The 25,134-nt window shown below is 35.2% G+C and overlaps 1 protein-coding gene across 1 annotated transcript in view; it reads left to right on the top strand.

Moving 5' to 3' along the window:
* zgc:172282 (leucine-rich repeat and fibronectin type III domain-containing protein 1-like protein) overlaps positions 1–25,134 on the top strand; it is a 259,195-nt gene that overhangs the window by 94,888 nt on the left and 139,173 nt on the right. The window contains exon 2 of the mRNA XM_056474370.1: positions 13,292–13,486. The gene's annotated coding sequence lies outside the window, so the exon portion shown is untranslated. The remainder of the gene's footprint in view (positions 1–13,291; positions 13,487–25,134) is intronic.

Raw genomic sequence — 25,134 nt, forward strand, 5'->3', positions numbered from 1 at the left:
CTGTGTTTACATTCACCCACTGGCAGCCAAAATCCACTATGAAGCGTGTATGCACTGTGACTACTTTTATATTGTAGATTAGCAGCTGGGCATTTCACTCTGCCTCGTGCTGAAGCCTTGTCCGTGTCGACCAATCGCAGCAGGCTGTCATCGGTCCAATCAGCGCAGATTAGCTTCGCGCTGAGGAGGGGTTTGAGAACAAATGAATCGCTGAACGATTCACATGGGAGTCGCTGGGATAATTAGGTAAAAATAAATGCAGATTATAAGACAGTGAAAGTGTTGTTTCACCTTGCATGCATATTAGACTGTTGTTGGAGACCCTTACAACCTAAATATGACCCTATTCATGTATAATATGGGCTCTTTAAATCACCTTTCTTCCCCATTCTGATGCTATTGGAGATTTTCTGATGCACATAGTGGAACTTTTATTATGTAATCACTATATAATCTGCCACTATTAAAATATAGATTATTATTAAAATACACTGTTAAAACTTATAGAAATACCTATATTCAAGTAATGCAGAAGAGACATACAAACATGCAGGGCCTTATAATTGAGGACCTTACAATTAAAGTACAGCAGGTCATGCGCCTAAATGAGAACATTATTACAGAGCGTATGCAATACAGTTAGACAATGTATGTATTGAACAAAGACTAAAACAACCCCTGCCACAATAGCATACATAAGGAGAATCATTTAGAAAGTATGGAAACAACATGAGCATATGCAAACACATAATTGTAAGCACATGCTGTATGACCTTAAGATATGTAAAAACAGAAAAACATACAGCCATTAATTAAAAAGCTAGGATCCTATTGGAGCCGGGAATAGGGTGATGTTACATCATATCTCATGATACCTATGGATAAGAAACTGTATATAAACTGTGGGTTTTTGGACATTGGGGGGGAGAGAGATCGATCGACCAACTCTGCTGTAACAATAAACTGCTTCAACTTGAGAACTTCGAAGACCTCAGCTTCTTTTTTGAAACTTAAAAGATATACGTTGAGATCGAGCACAACTCTCCTCAACAATGCTCGTGTTTGAACTGCAGCAGATCGTCTTGACCATGTCTACATGCCTGAATGCATTGAGTTGCTGCCATGTGATTGGCTGATTAGAAATTTGTGTTCACAAGCAGTTAGACAGGTGTACCTAATAAAGTGGCCGGTGAGTGTATATCCCAATGTAACCTGTATGTAAAATGTAAATGTAAAAGTGACATTCTCTTCTAGTGCAACCGACACATCATATTTAATCATAAGCATTATGGAAGTGTTATGTATAGCTGTGCTTTTTGAGGCAGACACTGACATCAGGACATGTACAACATAAACACTCTCCTCACACACCTTCATCTCCAACCACCGTGTGGTATTGACCGAGCCTCTAATGGACTAGTTTGGAGGGAGGACCACGTCTCAACGGTACACTTAGAGAAAAAGCGAACTCCACACGCGAGTCACAGCGGAGCACCTCAGCCGAGGCCTGGAGTGTGGGTGGGCATGATAAAGCCAGAATATCTAAGTCAAGCTGGGATCATTATCCCAGCTTAATGCACTCACTGTTTGGCTTGGTGTGCTCCCACTTTTATTTCCTTCGAGAGGTTTGAGTGCTGTGTTTACTCGCCAATTACCGCTGCTCCCTATCGTTAGAGGAAGGATCCTCTCAATTATATATTTTCTCTCATTTCATAAAGGGAGAAATGTAAATGGCATCTGCCTGAATGCATATCATCTGCAGCGTAAAGCTCAGTCTCCTCCAATTCAAAGCAGTTTGGCATCTGAAATCACAAACAGGATCCCACGTTCAGTCGTTCGGCAGCCCCCACTGAGAGTGTTCGCGTGATTTCCAGACTATGCCGGTTTGGGCGGGATCACTTGTTCCAGCATGTAAGATTTAGTCGAGTGGGCCGAACTCAGCTTTGAGATCCTGTCAAATCTATATTTGAATTAAGTCTCTGTCTGTTAGATTTGACACCATTTATAGGCACTGTAGGCTGATCAAAATGAACTTTAAGTGGAGTAGTCTTTCACACTAAATGTACATATGACTCATCTTGTGCTCTGTTTACTGTACCAATATTTGTTTTAAGGGATGGAATAGATATTGCACAGGGAATACTGAAGTGTTTTTGAACCATACTAGAGTAAAGTGTATTATACTGTATGTATTACAGCATTAACACGTCTTTTTTAATGAATTCCCTGACATACTGTAGTATTGCCTATAGTGGAATAATAATCTGTAAAGCATAGAGTAGTATCTTTTAGATTTTGCTACAAACTGGTGTATTGTAGTATAATATGCCCTATAGTTAACTACAGTATTTGGCAACAAAGGCTCATTCTGAAAACGACCACCTATATACATTTCTGGAGATCAAGAATTATGTAGCCAGGGGAACGTATGGCTGCACTTCGTCTTTAACACAAATGCTCGATCGCACAATCGATTGATCAATCATTGCTTTATAAAACACTATTGCTTGGGCTTAGGGAAGGAGGAGGGTGGGTCAGTCAATCGATCGATCAGTCAGTCAGTCAACAGCAGCCTCTGGCGGATTCGCTCAAACAAAAGCTGCAAAAACGTAGCTCTAGGGACATATTTGGCACTCTCCAGAAATGTATATAGGGGTACGTAATCAGAATGAGCCTGGGTTGGTACTTGGGTCATTTGTTTCTATTACTACAGTTGTTGTGTTACCATAGCAACTAGACACTGTAAAAATGACATGACAAAAAGTAATAGCAACGTTCTTTTTGTTACTTAAACTTTAATCAGGATTCAACTATTTGTTTTAAGTTATCCAAAGCTTAACTTAGGATTTTTAGTCAGTTTGATTGATGTAATTTGAGATGACAAATGGTTTAATTGCTTCAAGTAAAAAAAAAAATAATAAGCAGCAATATTTTTTTACAGTGAAGAATTACAAGAACAGATTAATTCAAATACTTAACTATAGTATGGTTAATATAGTATCTATCCATCTATCTGTTTCGAACAGACGCTGTTCAGACATGCAGTTTATTAAAGGCAAGGTTGTGCAGGCAATGGTCAAAATCAAGAGCAAAACAGTAGCACAAAGATAATCCAATAATCATGGTTAAAATACAGGTGAGAGGTCAGACTAGGTGGCAATGAATCAAAATGAGAAACAAGGCAAGAATCAAAACAGTGGAAAATAAACAGAAAAAAAAAAAAAACACTTTGTAATGTAAAGCAATGAGAATGTGAGGTGTATATAGTATTATTAATCAGACCATCATGAGCTACAGCTATGTGTGAATGTCAGGATTATTGTCAGCTGTTGCAAGAGTTGATGGTGGAATAATCTGCAGCTGAGAAAAAAAGGATGACGATCACAACCATCCAACCATCCATCCATCCATCCATCCATCCATCCATCTATCCATCCATCCATCCATCCATCCATCCATCCATCCATCAATGAAGTATCATACAATATTGTGAGTAAGCTTTGTAACCCTTTTGTATCCTTCAACTGTCTGTTAAGCCTCATAGCCATTTTCAATAAAAGCCGCACACATTTTGCACATATCTGCTTGTTTACAATACAAGGATAAAATTTTTTTTGCTTTTTCCTTTACTTCAGAAACACGATGTCTGCAAATGCTGTCGTTTTATGAATTAGAGGAGCAGAAAAGTGTATCTTTGTCTAGCATTTGTTGTCAAACCTTGCCAGTACTTTCCCAAATAACTGTTGTGTAACAACATTTTGGCAAACTGACAGAAAAAGCGAACTCCCACATAGCTACAATAAACTTTAGAACCTGCAAGTTGATAGAAATGTAATGCATGTCTTGCAAAAAAATGATATAGTAATTTATAAAACCATAATATAGTAAAGTACTGCAATTAAACGTTTGTGGTAATTAATATGTTGTTGCTATGGTAACACAATAACATTTAAAAAAATCTATGGTGTATGCTATATTACAGTACACTGCAAAAACTAAAGTATACTACATTCTTTATTATTCAACTAAAGGTTTTGATGGACCACTGCACAAGCTTAAAAAACCCTGCAGGCACACAAAGTCATAAGACGTTACTAATAGGTTAAATTTAGGTTAGATTTCTCCAAAACTCAATGTTGTGTTGGAAAGTGACCAAAATCCAACATCAAGCCAACATCTTAAACCAACGTCATATTGATGTCAAACACTTACCTTTAATAAACCAAAAACCAACATCTGATAGACGTCATATTGGTAACGTTCACACAATATCAAGATGTAACATCATTAGGCTTTGATATTTGGTTGTTTTTAGGTTGCGTTTGAAAGTGACCAAAATCGGGTTGACATCAGAACCCAATGTCAAACCGAAGTCAATGTCCAACGTCGAACAGACATTGGGTTCTGATGTCAAGCCAATTTTCATTAATTCGTTCATTCAATCATTTTCCTTCAGCTTAATCCTATTTATCAGGAGTCCCCACAGCGGAATGAACCACTGCCAATTATCATTTACACCTAAAATGCAATGTCCTCATGACGTTGTGGTACAATTTCAATCTGATGTAATTTTGACGTCCTATGCCTGCTGGGACAATGACATATTTTTGAAATTTTTGTTTTTGTCTTTTAAAATATAAATGTTGTCCCTTGATACATTTTGTGTGTTGATGCATACAGTTGAAGTCAGAATTATTAGCCCCCCCCCCCCCCCCCCCCCCCTTTAAATTTGTTTATCTTTTTTACATATTTCGCAAATGATGTTTAATAGAGCAAGAACATTTTCACAGTATTTCTGATAATATTTTTCTTTTAGAAAAAGTCATATTCGTTTTATTTTGGTTAGAATAAAAGCAGTTTTTATAAAAAAATAAAAATAAAAAAAAAAGATAAAAATTATTAGCCCCTTTAAGCTAATTTTTTCGATAGTCTACAGAACAAACCATCATTAAATAACTTGCCTAATTATCCCAACCTGCCTAGTTAACCTAATTAACCTAGTTTAAATGTCTTTAAATGTCACTTTAAGCAATATATAGAAGTGCTGTACCTTGGAAAATATCTAGTCAAATATTATTTACTGTCATCATGGCAAAGATAAAATAAATCAGCTATTAGAAATTAGTTATTAAAACTATTATGTTTAGAAATGTGCTGAAAAAAATCTGCTCTCGGTTAAACAGAAATTGGGGGAAAAAATAAACGGGGGCTAATAATTCAGGGGGGGGGGCTAATAATTCTGACTTCAACTGTTTATTGTTTAAAATCTAAGTGTCTTAAAGAAAACTAAAATGTCCTTAAAAGGACTCAAATTTAATCAATTATGAGTTTAAAGTATTGTCTATGCATTGAGATTTAAGTTTATTTATTATTATTACTATTATTATAATTATTATTATTATTAATGAAGTAATTCAATTAATTATTGAGTAACAGTAAGTTACTGAAAGTTTTTTCTTCAGGCAAAGTAATTAGATAAGTAATTTAAATACAATTTTAATTATGTATCTAATAATTTATTCATTCATCATCATTTTATAGTAATTAATTAATTACTTTTTTGAAGTAACTTGCTTGACACTGGTCATTAGCCAACATAGGCTCATTCTGAAAATGTAGCCCTATACATTTCTGGAGATCGCAAATAATGTAGCCAGAGGAATGTATGACTGCATTTCGTCTTTAAAACAAACACTACAGGGCAGTATGATGCTGTTCCTTTTCACATTTACCAGCTAGCATGGCATCGTTCGTCGCAATGTTTCACATTAGACATCGTACGATGCCAAATTGGTTGATATCGCCCAACCCTAGTGATGGGTGGGAGTATCGGTCGGTCAGTTAGTCAGTCAGTCAGTCGACAGTGACCTCTTGTGGATTTACATGAGAAGAACAGGTGCAAATGGTTCTCGCGAGTGAAATTTGAGATCTCAAAAAGCGTACACGGCAGCCTCTGTTGAATTCAAAGCTCATATTTGGACGTAGGTCGTATTTGGCACTCTCTAGAAATTTATATAGAAGTATGTAATCAGAATGGGTTGTCATTAGCACACAGGACATGGTCTGTATCACTAGTTATTTCTCTGTATTTGAACATTCTTTGAAACATTTGGTATAATTAAAATGCACAATTCGCCAAAAATACACACTTCAAGTGTGTTTTTGGATATATTAATGAAAATAAAATTACACATTAATCCTTTAAAGCCACGTGTGTGTAAATGTGTTTATTTATTTAACAAAAACAAGCTCTTAGCCCAAGATAAGCCAATTGCAGGGCTTTTGAGAACAAACCATTCACTACAAAGCAAAAGAGTAGAGCTAACAGAAAATAATGCCCTTTCTCTTCAGAACAACAGTCATTTATACGTAAGTGCTGCGGTGTTTAATGGACAGATCAGATGGCGCCGCGACACCCCACTAAAACACAGGATGCAGCTCTTTACTTCTCTGTGTTTTGAACCTCATGCTGGGGCTCAACCGATAACACAGAGTCACTGAGGACAGGCCAAATGTGAGTCTGACTCCTGACAAAGAGATGCCTGTTCTCTGCGGACAGCTGGGCTCATTCTGATCGCCCATGTACATAGACACTAATCTGAGCCTGTGTCACGCTGGATGGAGGAGAGAGAGAGAGCGACTGCGCTGATCTAAAGCCCTGTGATGAGAGGATATTGCATTGTTAAGCTGAGCTGCTGCACCATCAGCTTTAGAGTCAGCACATCCTCCTCCTGCAGGAGAGATACAGTATAATATGCATATACATCTGTGTGCATATAGAAGATCAATGATGGCACACACATTGGGTTATGCAATACCACGGTAAAATAAATAAATAAATAAATAAATGTCAGCTGTGTTTGCCAGACCTTTACTGTTAAAAGTACAGCAGTAATCGTAAATTAACCTACCATACTTCATTAGTTTAAAGTATTATATTATATTATATTAGATCATATTATATTATATCACATCAAATCATATCATATCATATCATATCATATCATATCATATCATATTATTACATTTCTCATACCTATGCCAATTTCTTTGCTATTCCACAAACAAAGGCAGATTTTTGCTTTAGCATCTGTTACTCATGGAAATTTGGATAATCTCTCTGAACTTTGAGACTAAGATTTCAATGTCTGTTTTTCCCTGTAATAAGCTGAAACATGGACTCATCTGTATCCAGCACATATCTCCTATGTGTTCTTGATGATCTGAGATCAGCTCAGACCATGAGAACCAGCAGCATCACTGCCGCAGACAAATGATGTACAGCTTTCACCATCAACAAACATTCAAATGGCATTTCTTGATGCAGCAGCAGACTATGTTCAGTTGCAGAGGTATTTCTGAAGTTGTCCTGAGCTTCTGTGCCTTTATTTAACAGCACAACATGACTGTTCTTCATTTAGTGCAATCTGAGGTCAAAAGCTAGAGCACATGAGGGTTCCTGTCTTGCTCTACACAGATTGAGATTTGACTGGTTTCATGATTGTGGGTGTGTGCGCTCTTTCTGTGGTTGTCTGTTTTGTGACGTGGTTATGTTTTGCTTTACTCCACGTGTGTTTGTTGCGTGTCTATGTTGTGGTCATGTGTGTTCATTGTTTAACGCTGATCAGCTGCTTAATTAATTTTTGTGCCTATATCTGAGCGGCAATCCTTTGCTTTGCTGCCAGTTCGTTATACTTTGTTTATGGTGTCTCTGTTTATCGTCAGGACTCTCATTGGCATTTGGATAATTCTGAGCCCATCTACCCGGTCTCGGCTGTTTTTTGGGGGGGAATTATTTCGACTCGCGTTGAGCTACAGCATTTGGGTTTTTGGGTTTGGGTTTTTGCACCTTTTGATCTAAGACCTATGGTCATAGCAAATACACTTGCACCTGAATTAATCTTTGTTTGTTTTTGTTTACTTTTAGCACAACATTTGGATTTCCTCAAAATATGTTCACAATATTACTAAACTACATATGGTACATTATGAAAGACAACATATTGTTGTGGTTTTTCATTGATTAATGTGATATATATAACAGAGCATGTTTGTAATAAAGAGAGTAAAATGGCTATGTAATTCTTAACCGCTATAATCACTGCAGCTGCATGGTGTCAGTAAATGGGCATATATGTGTGTGTGTGTGTGTGTGTGTGTGTGTGTGTGCTAGTTGTTTGTATTGCAAACGGCATTTTTGTGTGACTCATCGTTTTAGAAAGGCTTGAATGAACTTCACCACAAACACATCAACTTACTTGGTATTTTTGACTAGTGATCTTATTTCAACTTCATCCGAGCCAGTCTCTATCACTGACGGCTGTTTATCTGATGCAGCGCATGAAAAGTAGATCCGCATGTTGGAGCGGTGGGTCGGGAAAAGCAGCTCATTTGGATTTAAAGCCACAGACTACAAAGTCCTGGGACAACAAAATGGGCAGATTGAAACTTTACAGACGCATTCTAGAGACACTATAGTCTTACATCTTGTAAAAGAGGTAAAATAGGTGCCCTTTAATTTCTTCATGTTGTCCCAACTCAAATCAATTGTGTGGAACCCAGCATTTTTTTGTGTATGACCTTTTTACTTTTATTTTGTCTTTACATTTTTTTTTCTTTTTTGGAGTGTGTTGCAGGCATTGAAAAAAATACAAATAAAATATTTTTATAAAATACAATAATTTGTTAATTGAAAACATTAAAAATCTTTTCTTTGTACTTATGTCAATAAAATAAAATTTAAAGGAAATATTCAAGTAGCATATTCTTGATTTTATTGAATATAAAAAATGAATGTGGACTTTGGGTTGTACAGAATACATTCTATGTTCTGGAAAAATGACAGAAATGGCCTAATCCTCCTGTGACTGTATGTGCAACGGACACTGTTATATAAGCTAGTGAGAGTGTGAAAGTGTGTTTAAAGATTATTTTTGTCCACAGGGCCAGAAGTTCCCTTAGCTGAAGAAACACCCAATAATAGACGGAGTTATTCAGGAAGAAAATGTGCATACCATTGCATCTGCACAAAATCACATGATCTGAGTAAGAGGATTTTGAGCTTGGCTTTCATCCCAGTAAGGGACATAAATGTCTAATTACGAAGTTCTAATTAGCTTCACGGTGTGGAGAGATCATCAGGGTGAAGAGAGAAGCAAAGACAGCCAGAGAGAAAGAGAGCTGCACATCTTTCTGCAAACCATTATTATTCACATATTTGTCATTCTACCCTGCTGTTTCTGTCCTCTTAATAAGTATGTTGCCTGTAGACTTTTTGGTTCTATGAAGCCACACCTTCAGAATATATCAAGTGTATTATGATTCCCTAACTGCCTAGTGCACATCACACCAGTGGGCGGAGCTTATATACATTTCATGGTTGGTGTTGTCACAAATCCAGAAAGAAGCTTGCCGTGGTCACTACCAGTCTTTTGTTGTAGACCTTGAAAAGCAAATTCGTTAACAGTGTAAGATTACATTCTATCGGCCCACCGATGGAATCCAATGAATGTTCGAAGGTTAAATGCATGTAATCCTTTTCTAGCGCTTATGAAAAGAATTCGGTTATTTATTAAAATGTATTTATATTTGTTTTCAGCTCCTTTGTATTAAGCTGACTTCAATTTTGATTATTCCAATTTTATTGTTGTGTTTATTTTATGTTTATTTAGCTCATCATATTATTAGTTGTGATATGATTTAGATTTTGATATTTTTTTGTGTTCGACATTATTAATTGTACGTTCATTTGCTTAGAGTTCGATGCCCCGGGATTGCGTTTCTTCTCATGGACATTCTGAAGTTAGTCAGAGGATGTATGGTTAACTAGTACCCAATTAGTCTGGTTACCTTTCATATTAATAGAGTAGTTCATTTAGTAATTTCCATACAACTTGCTAATATTAGTGATTAAATAATCAAAAGGTCTTCATGCTGCCGTACCTCCTGCTCTGTACAGACTAATGCCCCTTAAAAATCTATAAAACCATGCCACAATATAGTGGTAGTTCAGACTCCACATAATTTACTAGATACAATGAATTCAGGAGAATAATCAAAAAGAAGAAGTAAAAACAATTCAAAACTTTCATTTATAAATACAGGCTGCGTCCAAAATCGCATACTTTCATATTATATAGTACGCTAAAAACAGTATGCAAGCAGAGTAGTATGTCCGAATTCATAGAATTTGAAAAACAGTATGCGTGAAGTACCCTGATGACTTATTACTTCCGGCAAGATTCTGAAGTGTGCATCTGATGCACGCTACACTATCCCATGATGTCCCTAGGGAGAATTGATTAATGGGAGTGAAGTGACACATGAAATGGCCGATGTAGTACGTTCAAGTTCCATTCATACTACTCACATTCATACTATACAGAACATACTTCTAACGTTCGAGTATTACATTTAAATTCAAATGCAGAATCTACTGAGCAGTGGGCAATTTCAGACGCAGTCATAGATTTTTGGAGTAGGTAAATGGTTCTAAACATAGACAAATTAGGGTTCTTTGTAACAATACTGGAACCTTTTTCGGGTGCCAATTACTGTACATGTAGAAATGTGTTCATTCCATAAAGAACCACTTTTTGAAAGTACTATATTTAATACAATTATATGAAATAATATTGTCAATACAGAATTAATAGCAGTAATTTATTGTATCAATATTAGTTGTATCAATATGGTGCATTGACAATGCTTTTCATAAACATTTTGATATTTTACTTAGCAACACAATAATTCTTGTATTAAAAATGTAAAATTTATAAATGTATTTATATTTATATATTGTTTGTAATACAATTTTGTCCATGCATATAAGCAGTCAGACCTTCTCAAACAAAACACTCTTTTTGAATGTATCAAACAAAACTCAACTACATGCATAGAACAACAGCCATTGTATAGCAAATACACAAATAAAAATATTATCCCAATTGCTTTTTGAGCATTGTTGTGCAAGTTCTTAATTGCCTATGGTTGATCATGCGACAGATTTTCAACATAAAAGGCTGCGATTAGTTCCAAAGATCAGAGCGGCTCTGGTGCTGTTCAGCAAACAGTGACATGGACATTGATGTTAAACGACCGCGCTGATCAGCTGATCCATTATATATGGCGACGCAGTGAAGAAAACTCGCTCTGCAGACACGCTCGTGTTTGGATCCACAAGTAACATTATTGTTGTAACAGCCGAGAGAGAAGATAAAACGTTAACTCACACGCCAGCAGGTCAAAGGGGCCACAGAGAGTGAGAAAGAGGGTTTACAACATTAATTTTTCTTAGCTGGATTCTGATATAATTCTCTGTCAATGAAAGACTGTCCAGCAAATTCAGAAACAGTCAATTGTGCACAGTTAGCTGCTTTTTAAGAAGTTGGAGCTTTTCAATTACTTGCTGTCTCCTCCATCACCATAGTAAGCTACTGCTATATAATGCATATGTGATAAATGACGTCAGTACATAATAACCGCTTATGATTAAAACTGAACCGAAACCAAATTGTTCGTGTCTGCATACGGGTGCATCAAAGAAACAAATAATTGTGACACCCTTAATAAAATGAATTTTTTACACAGAAATGTCAACTGACGCAGCCGAGGCTCGAACCAGCCACCTTCTTGCAGTGAGGCGAACATATTATTTATATGTATATATATATATATATATATATATATATATATATATATATATATATATATATATATATATATATATATATTTATATATATATTGTAAATTTATGCAGTGAAGACCAAGTTCCACTATAATATTATTAATAAATAACAATAACAACAATAATAATAACATGATAATAATAATAATAATAATAATAATAATAATAATAATAATAAGAAGAAGAAGAAGAAGAAGAATATTTATTATACATTAATAATTATCAATTTAGATTTAGGTTACATTACATTATTCATTACCTATTTTATGAATTCACATTCGTTCTTTCTTTCTGTCTTTCTTTCTTTCTTTCAAATATGGCAATGGCATACAATCACAATTCTGCTGTTACTTTTGACTCATCAGATTAATGAAGACTGTCATGAGAATATGCAAACAAAGATTTTAATGTTCTTAATACAGAATATGAGTCATATTTCGGAGTATTCATGAGATTCACTCATCAAATACAAACTCATTATGTATGCAATTATAATTTATCATTTCTTTCAGACAAAACAAGAAACATTTGATGTGCAAGGGAGAAATATTTTAGAATAATATCATTCATTCATTCATTCGTTTTCTTTTTGGGCTTAGTCCCTTTCTTAATCTGGGGTCGCCACAGCGGAATGAACCGCCAACTTATCCAGCATATGTTTTACACAGCGGATGCCCTTCCAGCTGCAACCCATCTCTAGGAAACATCCATGCACACTCATACACTATGGACAATTTCGCCTTTATTTGCATAGTATAATATATCATATATAGTTTACAGTATGTTGTGTTATGTATAATATACATATTACAGTATATTGTTTTATGTAAAATGCTCACGACTTATAATCTGCCATTATATAATGCTGCCACAGTACATTTGAGTCATAATATTAATGAGAATTTTCATAAAATTACTGTCACGAGGCAAAAAATTAATCTTAATGGTCTTAAAATGTGACTCATATCTTTGAGTTTTCATGATGTTGTATCGCTCAGCAAACACAAGCTCATTTTACAAAACTCCTACAGTAAGTTCTCCCTGAAAGAAGTAATTAAAATGGTGCAATCGACAGAAGAAGAAAAAAACACCTCCACCAGATTATGCAGCATTATTTTGTTTGTGCAATAGCACAAATTTAGCAAATAAAACAAAATAAATAACTAAACAAATAATAAAAAAAAAGAGAACAAGCTGTAATTGTGCCAGCCGTCCAGTGGGACACACGTAACCAGCAGCAATACAGGAGGCAGACAACTGTAAAAGAAACACTTGAAATAATACCACGGATTTGTTTCCAAAGAAAATGGAGCTAAATATATTGCGCATGGCAGCTATTATCAAGAGTGATGGTGGGAACGTTCAAACAGCGTGACACTTCTGGGTCGTTATTAATGTCCTCGCTCTTGCCGCATTTCATTTTCTTTTCGTTCCATTTGTTTTCTGCCTTGAAAAAAAAAAAAGAGGTGCAAATCCACTGTCTAGCTGTTGTTTTTTCGGCCTGGAAATGCATTGGCCTTCTTGTCCCGATAGGCGAAAAATCCAGACAGACGTGCTTTTGTTTCTCATGTAAAACGTCCCTCCTTCTTTTCTCTTCTTCACAGGTGGATGGAGCTCCAAAATCTGCAGCGCTGTCAGACGCGGCTCTGAGCGCCAGATACTCTCATGTTCCTGGGCCCATGCCTCCAGTCTCCGCTCTCTGCCAGACCGTCCACATGTAGCAGCTCCAATCTGCAGTCTGACGCCGCCTGTGGAGCCTTCATGAGCATCTGCAGCCAGTCCACACTTCTCTGATAGAGGTGCAGATCACACCGCAATCAATCATGCACTCAGCCCTGTGTTATCATTTAACTAATGTACCTTAATGACTGACTTTTGTCCTTTGAATACAAAATGAGAATTTACACATATATACAGTTGAAGTCAAAATTACTAGCACTCCTGTGATTTTTTTTATTTATATATATATATTTCCCAAGTGATGCAGAGCAAGGACATTTTCATATTATGTATTTGCTATCTTTAATATGGGTACCCAGAAGGGACGTGATGGTGGGGAAAAAAAATGGGAGGAAGAAAAAAAACAGTGATAGGAAATATATATATATATACATATATTAATTTTTGCGTTCCCTGACAAAGATGTTTTGCGTTATCTCGCAAAGATGTTTTGCTAGCGAATGCAAAGTTGTTTTGCGTTCCCTCACAAAACTGTTTTTCCACAAACATTTCCTGTTCACTTCATACCTGTCAACCCTCGCGTTTTTGCCGGCATTCTCTTGTATTTTACTATTCTATCCCGCTATCATCCTATCATTACGTATTTTTCCATATTTCTTATGTATTTTTAATCTTGAAAGCATGCTGAAATTAATTTAAAAACGTCTGCGTTCACTTTCCTTTTTATTAAAGCTGTGCATCGATAATCAGCCTTCATATGCGACCTCTAAATCTGCAAATGCATGTATACGGATGCGCTCCGTAGGATAAACTGATCCCAAATCAGCTTCTGAACACGCCATTTAAAGTGACACCTCTGTTATCAAACAAGTGAAGAGCAGCAAATGAATCTCTCGTTTGCTGTTTGATAACAGAGGTGCCACTTTAAGAAGATCTATAATGAAAGCATTCGAGTAGTTTAGTAACTGTTTGTGCTCATTTAAGAGAAAATTAGCTGTGTTTAAAATAAAACATGCAGGACGGACATGTTTACATAGGCTATTTTTAACAGTATTTGTCTGTTTAAACACACATTCGAATCCCAAAGTGTCCTGCACTTTCGCTCCTCTTTTAATGGCTTGTACAGAAGCTGATCTGGGATCAGTTTATCATACGGAGCGCGTCTGTCAGTCAGCGCTTATACCAGTCATTGGCTTATACATGCATTCGCTGATTCAGAGGTTGCATATGATCGACACCAAAGCTTTAATGGAAAGAAAGTGAACGCAGACATCTGTATATTAATTTCAGCGTGCTTTCAAGATAAAACATACATGAGAAATATGGGGAGATACTTAAAGATAGGATGATAGCAGGATAGAATGGTAAAATACAGGAGAATACTGGCAAAAATGGGAGGGTTGACAACTATGAAGTGAACAGGAAGTGTTTGTGGAAAAACAGTTAAAAACTAAAAAAAAATATATATATTTTCCTATCTATATATATTTTTCCTATATATTTTTTCTTCCACAGTTTTTTTTTTTCTTCCACCCATTTTTTCCTCCACCATCACATCTCTTCTGGGTCTAAATAAATTTGTTATGCTTGTCCTCTTATTTTTAAAACCAAATTTAAGTTAAATATTTGTTAGAGTCACTAAAGAGCACTAGGAAATTAGTAATATTTTTCTATAATATAATAATATTTGTATTTTATTTATTTATTTATTTATTTATTTATTTATCAGGATCCCTGTTAGCCACTATCAAGGTAGCGGCTACTCATCCTGGGGTCCATCGAACACAAAACAAAATTGCATTAATCCATAACAACAAAGACCAATAAAAAACATAAAAACCCCAAACTCATACATAATATCCAGATCAACAATCCACTTCATATTGTGCCATTAAAATTCAACAGTTTTAAGCCTCATTTTACTTGTTACAAAGCATGTGATGTCTGATGGTAATTAATTCCATGTTTTCATTCTTCTATACATTACAGTCTGTTGCTTTGCATTCGCTTTTGAAGCAGGAAGCAAACAAATGCCTTTTGATGCATGCCTGGTGTTAAAATCATGACTAGCATTACTATACAAAAGTTGACAGTGCAATACACTTGGAACTATTTTGAAATATTTCTTATGAAACAACGGAGAAACAATTGCCCTATCCTTCACCAATAACCAACTTAAAGTTTTATGCATTTTCATAATATTAACCCTTCTGTTGTAGTGTAAATTAGTAATTAGCCTTGCATCTTTACTTGATGCACTCTACCATACCACTGGACAGCAACCTAGATAAGAAAGGACAATTGGCTGAACAATTTGAGAGACAGTACTGTGGTAAAAATTTTAAACATCTCTTAATAACTGATAAACCTCTTCCCATTACCATTTTATCAATCTGTTTGACCACTTGAACCTACTATCCAGACAGCCTAATTTCCTCTACCTGTTCAATAGGCACACTCATTACAGACAAAATTAATTGTGGTTTACATTTAAATAAAAAATCCAAACACAATACTTTTGGTTTTCATCAAATTTAAAACCATCTTATTATTCTGTAGCCAGTTTATTGTAACTCCTCATCTAAATCAGAAGATAATTTTTTCAATGGATGTCGCTGGGAGATATAATGCTGTATCATCTGCATACATAACTGCCCTTGCATGCTTTAAAACCAAATTGGTAAAGATAATATTTGTATAATATTGTTAAAAGAAAATAACAATGGTCTTTAACAACTTCCTTGAGGCACACCACATTACAACTCTTTCACTTCCGAATAACTTCCATTATAAAAGACATTGCCTGTCAGAAAACTTTTAAACCAATGCACAGTTTGAGAAATTTATAACATTTTAATTTTCAAGTAATAATTTATGATCCAGAACATCAAAAGCAGAGCTAAAATCCAACAATACTGTTCCTACAAAATTACTATCATCAATCTTTGATAAACAATCATCAATTATTTGTTAACGCTGTTCCTGTTGAATGTCCTACTCGATATGCATGCTGAAAGTCAGAGAATAAATTGTTTTCCTTAAAGAAATCAAATTTGTTCACACACTATGGTTTCAAAGACTTTTGTTTTAAGAGGTATTGTTAATGTTGTTTGATACAGTTTGCACAGTTTGTGATATTATATTGCGTATATGATGTTTTGTATGTTGACTGTAATGTCATACGTCATACATATGCGTAAGAAACCAGGGAACAAGATAAAGAAGGGGTTTGATAATAGACAGACTTTTTGACCATTCTTTGAAACCATATTTAAATTGACGTTTGAAAATGTGTAAATAGTTCTTAAGTTTGATTTTTGTTGTATGAGAAAGTGTATGAAAAGTGAACTGTTACATTGCAAGTTTGTGAATTTACGCATCAAATCCTTTGTGCCGACTCCCTATGGAAATATTATTACAGTGGCCACCCATAAGAAATATTCTCTTCAGAACAACTGTTGTTCTGATAGAACTAACCTAAGTTGTAGATATAACCTAATTATCCCAACTTGTCTTTAAATTACACTTTAAGCTGAATACTAGTATCTTGAAAAATATCTAGTAAAATGTTATGTACTGTCATCATGGCAAAGACAAAAGGAATTATTTGTTATTAGTTATTATGTTTACAAATGTGTTGAAAACCTCTTATATCCATTAAACAACACTTGGGAACACTTATTTTAAGCTAATAATTTGACTTCAACTGTATATACCTTTACATATAGTACACTCTCTGTAAAAAGTACTGTCAATGGAGTGATACCATTACTAATAATGTTAATGATGGTTCAGTTTGAACCATAATTTAATAAAGTTATAATTTAAGTCATAAGTTATGGTTCAACCTGATCAGGCTTGTGTTTCCACTGGAAACAGTAGCCTTACTTGGTATAGGCATAGTATACAAGAGAAGTGAAAGCTATATGGGCCATCTACATTAGGGCTGTGTTACGCTCCTTAAGAAATTCAAGAGAAATGGATAATTACATTTAAGAACAAGCTAAAAAAATAAGGTCAAATGCGAAGACAGCCAAACAAGGCTACAGAAAAAAGGGGCAAATATTTATCTCTTATTATTATAAGAGAGAAAAAAGAAATAAAGAAAATTTACATATTTACCAAAAAAAATAAAGCTATAATAATAATAATAATAATAATGATGACGCTAATCCTAAACCTTAACCCTAACCGTAAGACAAAATAAAAAAAATAATAAAAAAAAAATTACTATAACTGAATCCCCAACACCCTAATCTTCCTAACCAAATAAAAATGTGAAACAGAAACACAAAAGCTCAAAGTGTTTACTATTAATAACTAGCATTGCAACAAGCCCAGAATCAATTCCTTAGAGAATTGTGATTTATTCCAAAAATCGATCCATGATTCAAAATATTGACTTATCATCACAGTCCTAGTTCACGTCACAACTTTTGAGCATGCAAATAGAGAGAAGTAACACCTCTTTCCATATGTTCAGACATGACATGCAAATAGCCTTGTAAACAACAATGGGTGTCAAAAAACTACAGTATGGTATGGTTCATTATTTTGTTATCTTTTAAAGTGAAAACGGAATTAAAGGTCACAACCATACTTTTCAGTGAAAACAAGTCTAATATGTGTATATTTCAGGTTCTAAGTACAACACATTGTCACTCTCAACCAGTGGTTTAAACTTTCAAGTTACAAATAGTCAAATGACTGTAATTGAGTAGTTTTTCCTTAGGAATTGTAATTTACTAAGTAGATTTAAAAATGTGTACTTTCACTTTCTCTTGAGTACATTTTTACTGCTGTATCAGTACTATTTCTAAAGTAGAAAATAAGTCATTTGATTCTATCAAATAATAATAATAATAATAATAATAATAATAATAATAATAATAATAATTTTGCATTATAATGAACTATTTCATGACATGGTTGGAAAGTGTCCATAAAGTCTTTACACATAATCACCCTGAGACTGTTTAGACTGTTTGACACTGAATACAAAAAGATGGATGCCTGCTGTATGATGACTGAAATCGTCAAATGGCCTTAAACAACCACTAAATGCACTACAGAATGTTACGTTTTCACACACATGTACAAACTGCATGTTAACACATCAGCCTTTCACAGTGAAATACTCACTACTCATGAGTACTTTTAAAAGGGATACTTTTAACTCATGCTTTGTGTAATATTTACAACAGATACTTTAACTCTATGTGCACTACATTTTTGGCCTAGCAATGGTATTATTACTTGACTATGACTTTTCAGTACTCTTTCAACCACTGCTCTCATCTCATCACATATTGACTCCGCCTTGGCATCTCTTTTTGAAGCTATCTACACTAATCTAGATAAAATAAAAGCAACCAAACACTGTTTCCCAAATGCTGTTCATCCACACTAAAACATCTGGAAATGTTTTCGTTCCTGTAATGTGCATGTGTTAACAAGTAAGACAGCTGTGCCATTTACCTTCCATTTTCTACTTCCCATTTTCTAGCTCTTTGTATACATAGAGTATGCTGAGGAAAAGCACCATGCTTTTTTTAATTAACTGAGTGAGGTGGAGTAGTTGCTATAAGTAACACAGAAGTATACATTTGCAAAAGTGAGCAGGCATATATACTAGTAGATTTCCTTCAAGAAAAGCATCTGGAGCATGTACAATCAGACATTAGTCTTTAGCAATGTTGTCCAAATGGAGAGCCTCCAAAACACCTGCTGTAAAATGCAACCACCATTTTAGCTTAATTGGTCCCATGAAAACATTTGCATCATCACTTTCAAAAGCTTCTGTTTTTAATGTACACACTGCAATTCAAATGTTAAATAATAATAATAATAATAATAATAATAATAATAATAATAATAATAATAATAATAATAATAATAATAATAATAATAATGCATTTTATTTAAAGGCGCCTTTCTTGACACTCAAGGTCACTGTACAGGACAGCTAAAACAATAAGTTTAAATAAAAACACAATAGAAGTCAATAGGATACAATACTTTTTTTTTTTTTAAATGCAGTCGGGTTACAGAGAATAAGCTGTTCTAAACAGATGGGTTTTGAGTTTGGACTTAAATTGTGAAAGAGAGTCTAATATACCGAGATCAGGAGGAAGTGAATTCCAAAGCTGAGGAGCAGAGTGGCTGCAGGATCTGCTCCCCATGGTGACAAGGTGGACATGGAAAAGTGAGGTGAATGGAAGAAGAAGACCTGAGTGTTCGAGAAGGTGTGGCGATATGAACAAGATTAGTAAGGTATGGAGGAGCAAGTTTGTGGATGGCTTTAAAAGTGAGGAGAAGTATTTTATAATTAATTCTAAAAAAAGATGGGAACCCAGTGAAACTGTTGTAGAATGGGTGTGATGTGACAGATATGAGCTGCAACGTTTTGTACCAGTTGTAATTTATGAAGAGTTTTATTTGGGAGGCCAAACAGAAGGGAATTACAGTAATCTAAACGGGATGTGACTAAACTTTGAACAAGAATGGCAGCTGAATGAGGTGTGAGGGAAGGAGGTAAACGATTTATGTTTCGAAGGTGGAAATAAGCGGACCGGGTGACATTATTAACATATGCAGTGAATGAAAGGGTGCTGTCGAAGATGACCTCCTGAAGGGAGGGGGTAACAGAATCATCTGTGGGAATACAAAAGTTATGTGATTGTATCAACTGTGATGATGCATCAACTTATGGGTGCTTTTGAGTTTTTGTTGGCTAAAAATGCCATCTCAGTACGCACAGAAGGTCAAAACATGCATATTTTTCCAAAAACATATCAATGTGACATGGCCTGAATGCTGAGGGTACCCCCTTTGGCATAATTTTTTATCATGCAGGGTCCTTGATTAAAGAAAAGAAGCAACCTTTGGTGTCAATATGCTGGCAAAATCAAGCAAGTCACTGGGCATTTTATCATGATAAATTGACATACTGGGTAATAGTGTTGCCATTATTGCACAGCCTATAGCTTACAATAAAAAGTCAAAACTATTTTATTTACATCACACTATTTACACATGTATGGGCACATGATCACATGATTCAACACATACCCCTAAACCCAGCCATCTGTCAATATAAAACACACACACACAAAAATAAAACAACTACAGGCAGATACAACTGGTCACAATTGATTTAAGTCTTCTGAGGGGAAACAATTTATTTCTGAGAGGAACAGACACAACCCCTGTCTCCATCTGCCGTACTGCTCAGATACTGTGTGCTGTCTGTGCACAAATGTAAAATATTGCCGGCAGAAGAAGCCTCAAGTCAGCTTTAGTTGTAAAATTCCTTTGGTGCTTGTGTGTCTTGTGTGGCCGACATTTTGGACAATGAAAATGTGCTCTGATGGAGTTGAAGCAGCCGGAATGCAAAGGAGGTGCTTGGCTGCGAATGCCAGTTTAGGGCTTTCACCATGCAAGTGGTGCTCTCAAACAGCTGGGGTCTTCGTTATTGCTGTCTTCTCTTTTAGATGAGCTGAATTAGGATGTTCACTCATGGGTGAATACTGGAATCTCAAAACGGAAAATCGAACGCCAACCCACATAGTCAAATATTCTTCTCTAGTCCTTCAAGGTAGCAGGTTCCCAACAATGTGTTATCATTTAAATATAAAATCTAGGATTGTCTTTAGTAACTTTAACACAAAATGAGATAGTTGGCTAAATGTTATTGCTGTACTTTTACATTTACACTCCCAGAAAAAAAGACATGCAAGCAGACACTGAGAACCTTTTAATATCAGACTTTCGACTCTAGTAGTGTTGTTACGATACTGGAATTCCATACAAATCTGTGCTGAAATTTCAAAAAACCTCAATTTCTCAAATACTGGAGCGTTTGAAAGCCTTTTAAAGGAGTTTTCTAAGCTGTTATACGAGCAATCAGCTGATGAATCGATTGATCTTCACAGCTTTAAAATGCTCCAGTGTCCCTGTACTTATGGTTGCACTCAGTAAACAGTGATGAGTTCAGTGAACTGATGAACCTCACGACCAATAAAAGTCATTTCTGTTGAGCAATGTGAGCAATGTTACGTCAGCGCCATTTAAGAATGAGCTCTACAGAACTCAAATGTTAGCGGGAAATGGACGTTTTTTTAAATTTCAGTACCGATTGGTATCAAATTCCAGTATTGTGACAACACTATACACCAGTGGTGTAAACTCTGGTCCTGCCGGCCCACTTTCCTTAAGTGTTCAGCTTTATCTGTAATCAAACACATTTGTCTTTCACTTATTTCAACAATCCAGAAGACATAAGCATCATTTTTCGTATGTGTCTAATGAACTCTAGCTCTATTCTATAGGACTGTAGCACAATATGGAGTTGCAGTCTGTTCCCACTATTTACCCTTTTCGCAGAAGCTCAGAACAACTGACAGAATTAGATGTCATATTTATCAATCTTCTCAAGTTGATGCATTTTATTTTAGGGTGCTTTCACACTAGCACTTTTGTTCCGCATGTGGGTTCATTTGACGTTTAGATAGTGTGAACTTTGTCTTCTAATCTCAGGTGCGCTCCCATGAATCTTACCAGAGTCCGCCTGAAAGAGGTTGTGGTGGATATGAATGCAACTGTACCAGACAACGAAAGTGAACCGCCAACAATACAACAAAATTTCTTTTTTATAAGATTCATTCATGTGTGTATGTCTTTGTATCACCTAACATTACCTTATGACAAGCGGGACTGTCCCAGTGCAAACAAAGCGATAATAACTCCTTGTCTCCTCCAAAAAAGACTTGAATTATGTTCTGAACGTTTTAAATCTTTTTGCGGCAGATAGGTGCATGTAGCTCTCTGTGTGTTACCAAAACCAAAAGATTCAGTAAAAGCTGAATGACCGCGATGTGCATACGTCTTTCCATTTTGGCACTGTGGTTTCCATGGCCCTCACCAAGCAACAGCTGTACACACAACAGCAGCGTGATGACAAGCGTACCGGGGTTCAGAAGGAAAAAAGATCGAGAACCAGCCGAGAAGATGGCAAGATAAGATAGTCGAACTTGAGTTCGGTCCAGGCAATTGAACGCAGTGTAAAAGCACGCTTAAAGGGACAGTTCACATGAAACTGAACGATATCCGTTTACACAATATTCACTTGTCACAAACTTGTTTGAGTGTTTTTCTTCTGTTAAGCACAAAAGAAGATATTTTGAAAGATGTTGGAAAAAAAAAGCTAGTGACTTACATAGCATTTGTTATTCCTACTATGAAACTCAGCGGTAATAAAAAAACAAAAAAAAAAACAACATAAAGGTTTGAAACACTGAGTAAACATAGAGCAAATAGATTTTTGGGTGGGTAAAGTATACCTTTAAGAGTGTATGTATGTATTTATAGTAAATAAGGGCCCTATGATACACCCAGTGCAATAAAGCGCAAGACATGTTTGACATGATTTGTTGCTATTTTCAGACCAGCACAACCCTAATTTTTAGGGTGTTTTGCATCACATTGTTTAAATGGAAAATCCATTTGTGCCATTTTGTGTACTCATGGGTGTGCTGGTCTAAAACATAGATGTGTTAGGGTGCATTGTTAGCGCGTTGCTTTTTTTTTGAAGAACTGAAATAGACTGTGCCATTGACCAACTAAAAGCAGGTCTAAAGTCCACCGCAGAGTGTGTTAGTTATGAGTGTGTTAGGTTCAAACACTAACACATTGCTTAATACACACAGAATGTACAGCAATACACAAATATTTTACATATGAAAAAAATTAAGGATTAAAATGTTACAAAAATATTATTTTCTACATAAATATAAAAACCACTACCTCCATGCTTCATCTCAAGGGGCTTTTTCAGTTTATTCATGACAGTTTGCATTTGTATAATGTTATTATTATTAGTAGTGGTATTTATTATATGCATATTTATATATTTTTTTGATAAAAAAGAAGTTTAGATTTGTCCACCTGTCGGGTTTTAAAGACATGCGTCACTATATGTGGCATATGTGTTTGGATATAACTCAGTTTCCACCGTTTCCTTATCAATGAAAGTAAAGAGAAAGCAAAGAGGCCGAATGGAGGAGGCTCATTCTTTATCCTCGCACTGCAGATGATCTGTTTAACTGTTTTCCACTTACAAAGTCTGTCATTTAAATAGCAAATGTGGCATGGCGTGACACAACTGAATCTTAAAGGGAATGAGAGATGAGCCTCTGATTGGTGTTATGCTCAAAACACACCCATAACTCATTAAGAGAATAAGCACAACCCTGTTAGACCATGCACTGGGCACAGAGCCTATTTTTCTGTACTTAAAATAGCAAAAGTGGATTCAGACATACTATTAATGCTTTTGCGCCATGAGCTTTAGACTTTGCACCTAGATTGTTAAAAACAGAGCCCTAAATCATATTGATCACCACACCAATAATTTTGTTATTGACTTTCACTATATGTAGATTATCAACTGTGCAATTCTTCAAAATATGTACTTCTTAGAATAATACACAGATTGTTTTTGCACAACAGCTGTGTTGTCATTTTAGGGTGAACTACAGTACCCCTCTATCATTGCCCTAGAAATGCAATTTCATAGCTCAAATGAAAAAGCGGCACAGATGTTGATGTTGACAGCTGTCATGCCGTAACTTGATGAGACTCTGAGAGAAGTATATCTATAAACATTCTTTGAGACGTTTAGGTTTTATTCAGGCAAACATCTAAATTGAGATTTTCAGTTTTTTGATGTATTTGACAGCGTGTTTTTTTTTTTTTTATCCATGAACAGCAAAAATAATAAAAATACATAGCAGAATGAGATTAATATCTTTAGTGACAAAGGAGGAATGAAATTAATCAGAAGTGACATTTATAAAATACGTTTTAGTGTTCATTTCTTTCATTTTTACAAATAATCTAGAGCGAAAAAAATCTGAACAAAGCAGATGCATCTGAATGTATGTTAATATTTGCTGGAAAAATGACCTCTAGCAAATATTGATCTTTTATTTTACATTTCAGCTCATACAAAAACTTCATGAAGTAAGCATTACTATGGAAATCATGTACTGTACCGGATATTGACTTCTCCGTCTGAGCAAACCAATCTGATTTCATTACTTACAAAATGACAATCAGTCTGAAAGATCAGAAAACATATCACAACTGGATGTACCTGAATTGTTTTCTCATCATTTATTACTTCATATTCAAAACTGACAGATCTGTGGTTCAAAACACATCAATGTCAAGCACTGCTTCCTATTGTCTAATCATCTGGATATAATGCCTTTACATAATCAAGTTGTAAGGCAAACTAACTCTGCACCTGATTCGATTTAGATTGCAAAAAGCATAAAATGCTGAGTTTGATTGACAATATAATGGACAGAAAGACAAAGATATGCCGTTAGAGTTTACTTTTTCATTAAAATGGGAATCTGTAAGCTAATAATAATAATAATAATAATAATAATAATAATATAACATCCTCCTATCTTTTATATTATTATTATTTTTTTTTTTCAGAATACGCTTGTAGTATATGCAACTCAAACTTATGGCTTGATTTCATTTTGTGAAAACTAAATACCAAAAGTACATCTACGCATAACAGCATTGATCTAGCCTCTTTACCCATGTAACACTCCACCAGCAGGATTCCTTTCCCTAAGTGCCATGGCTATTGTACCACATACTAATAATCCTTTTTTTAGGTGAGAATGTATGGAATAAAATCACTGTCATAAATATTTTGTGCATAAATAAAATTCACGCATCCGTAATT

Source organism: Danio aesculapii, chromosome 15 (assembly GCF_903798145.1).
Source record: "Danio aesculapii chromosome 15, fDanAes4.1, whole genome shotgun sequence".
NCBI classification, from domain to species: Eukaryota; Metazoa; Chordata; class Actinopteri; order Cypriniformes; family Danionidae; genus Danio; species Danio aesculapii.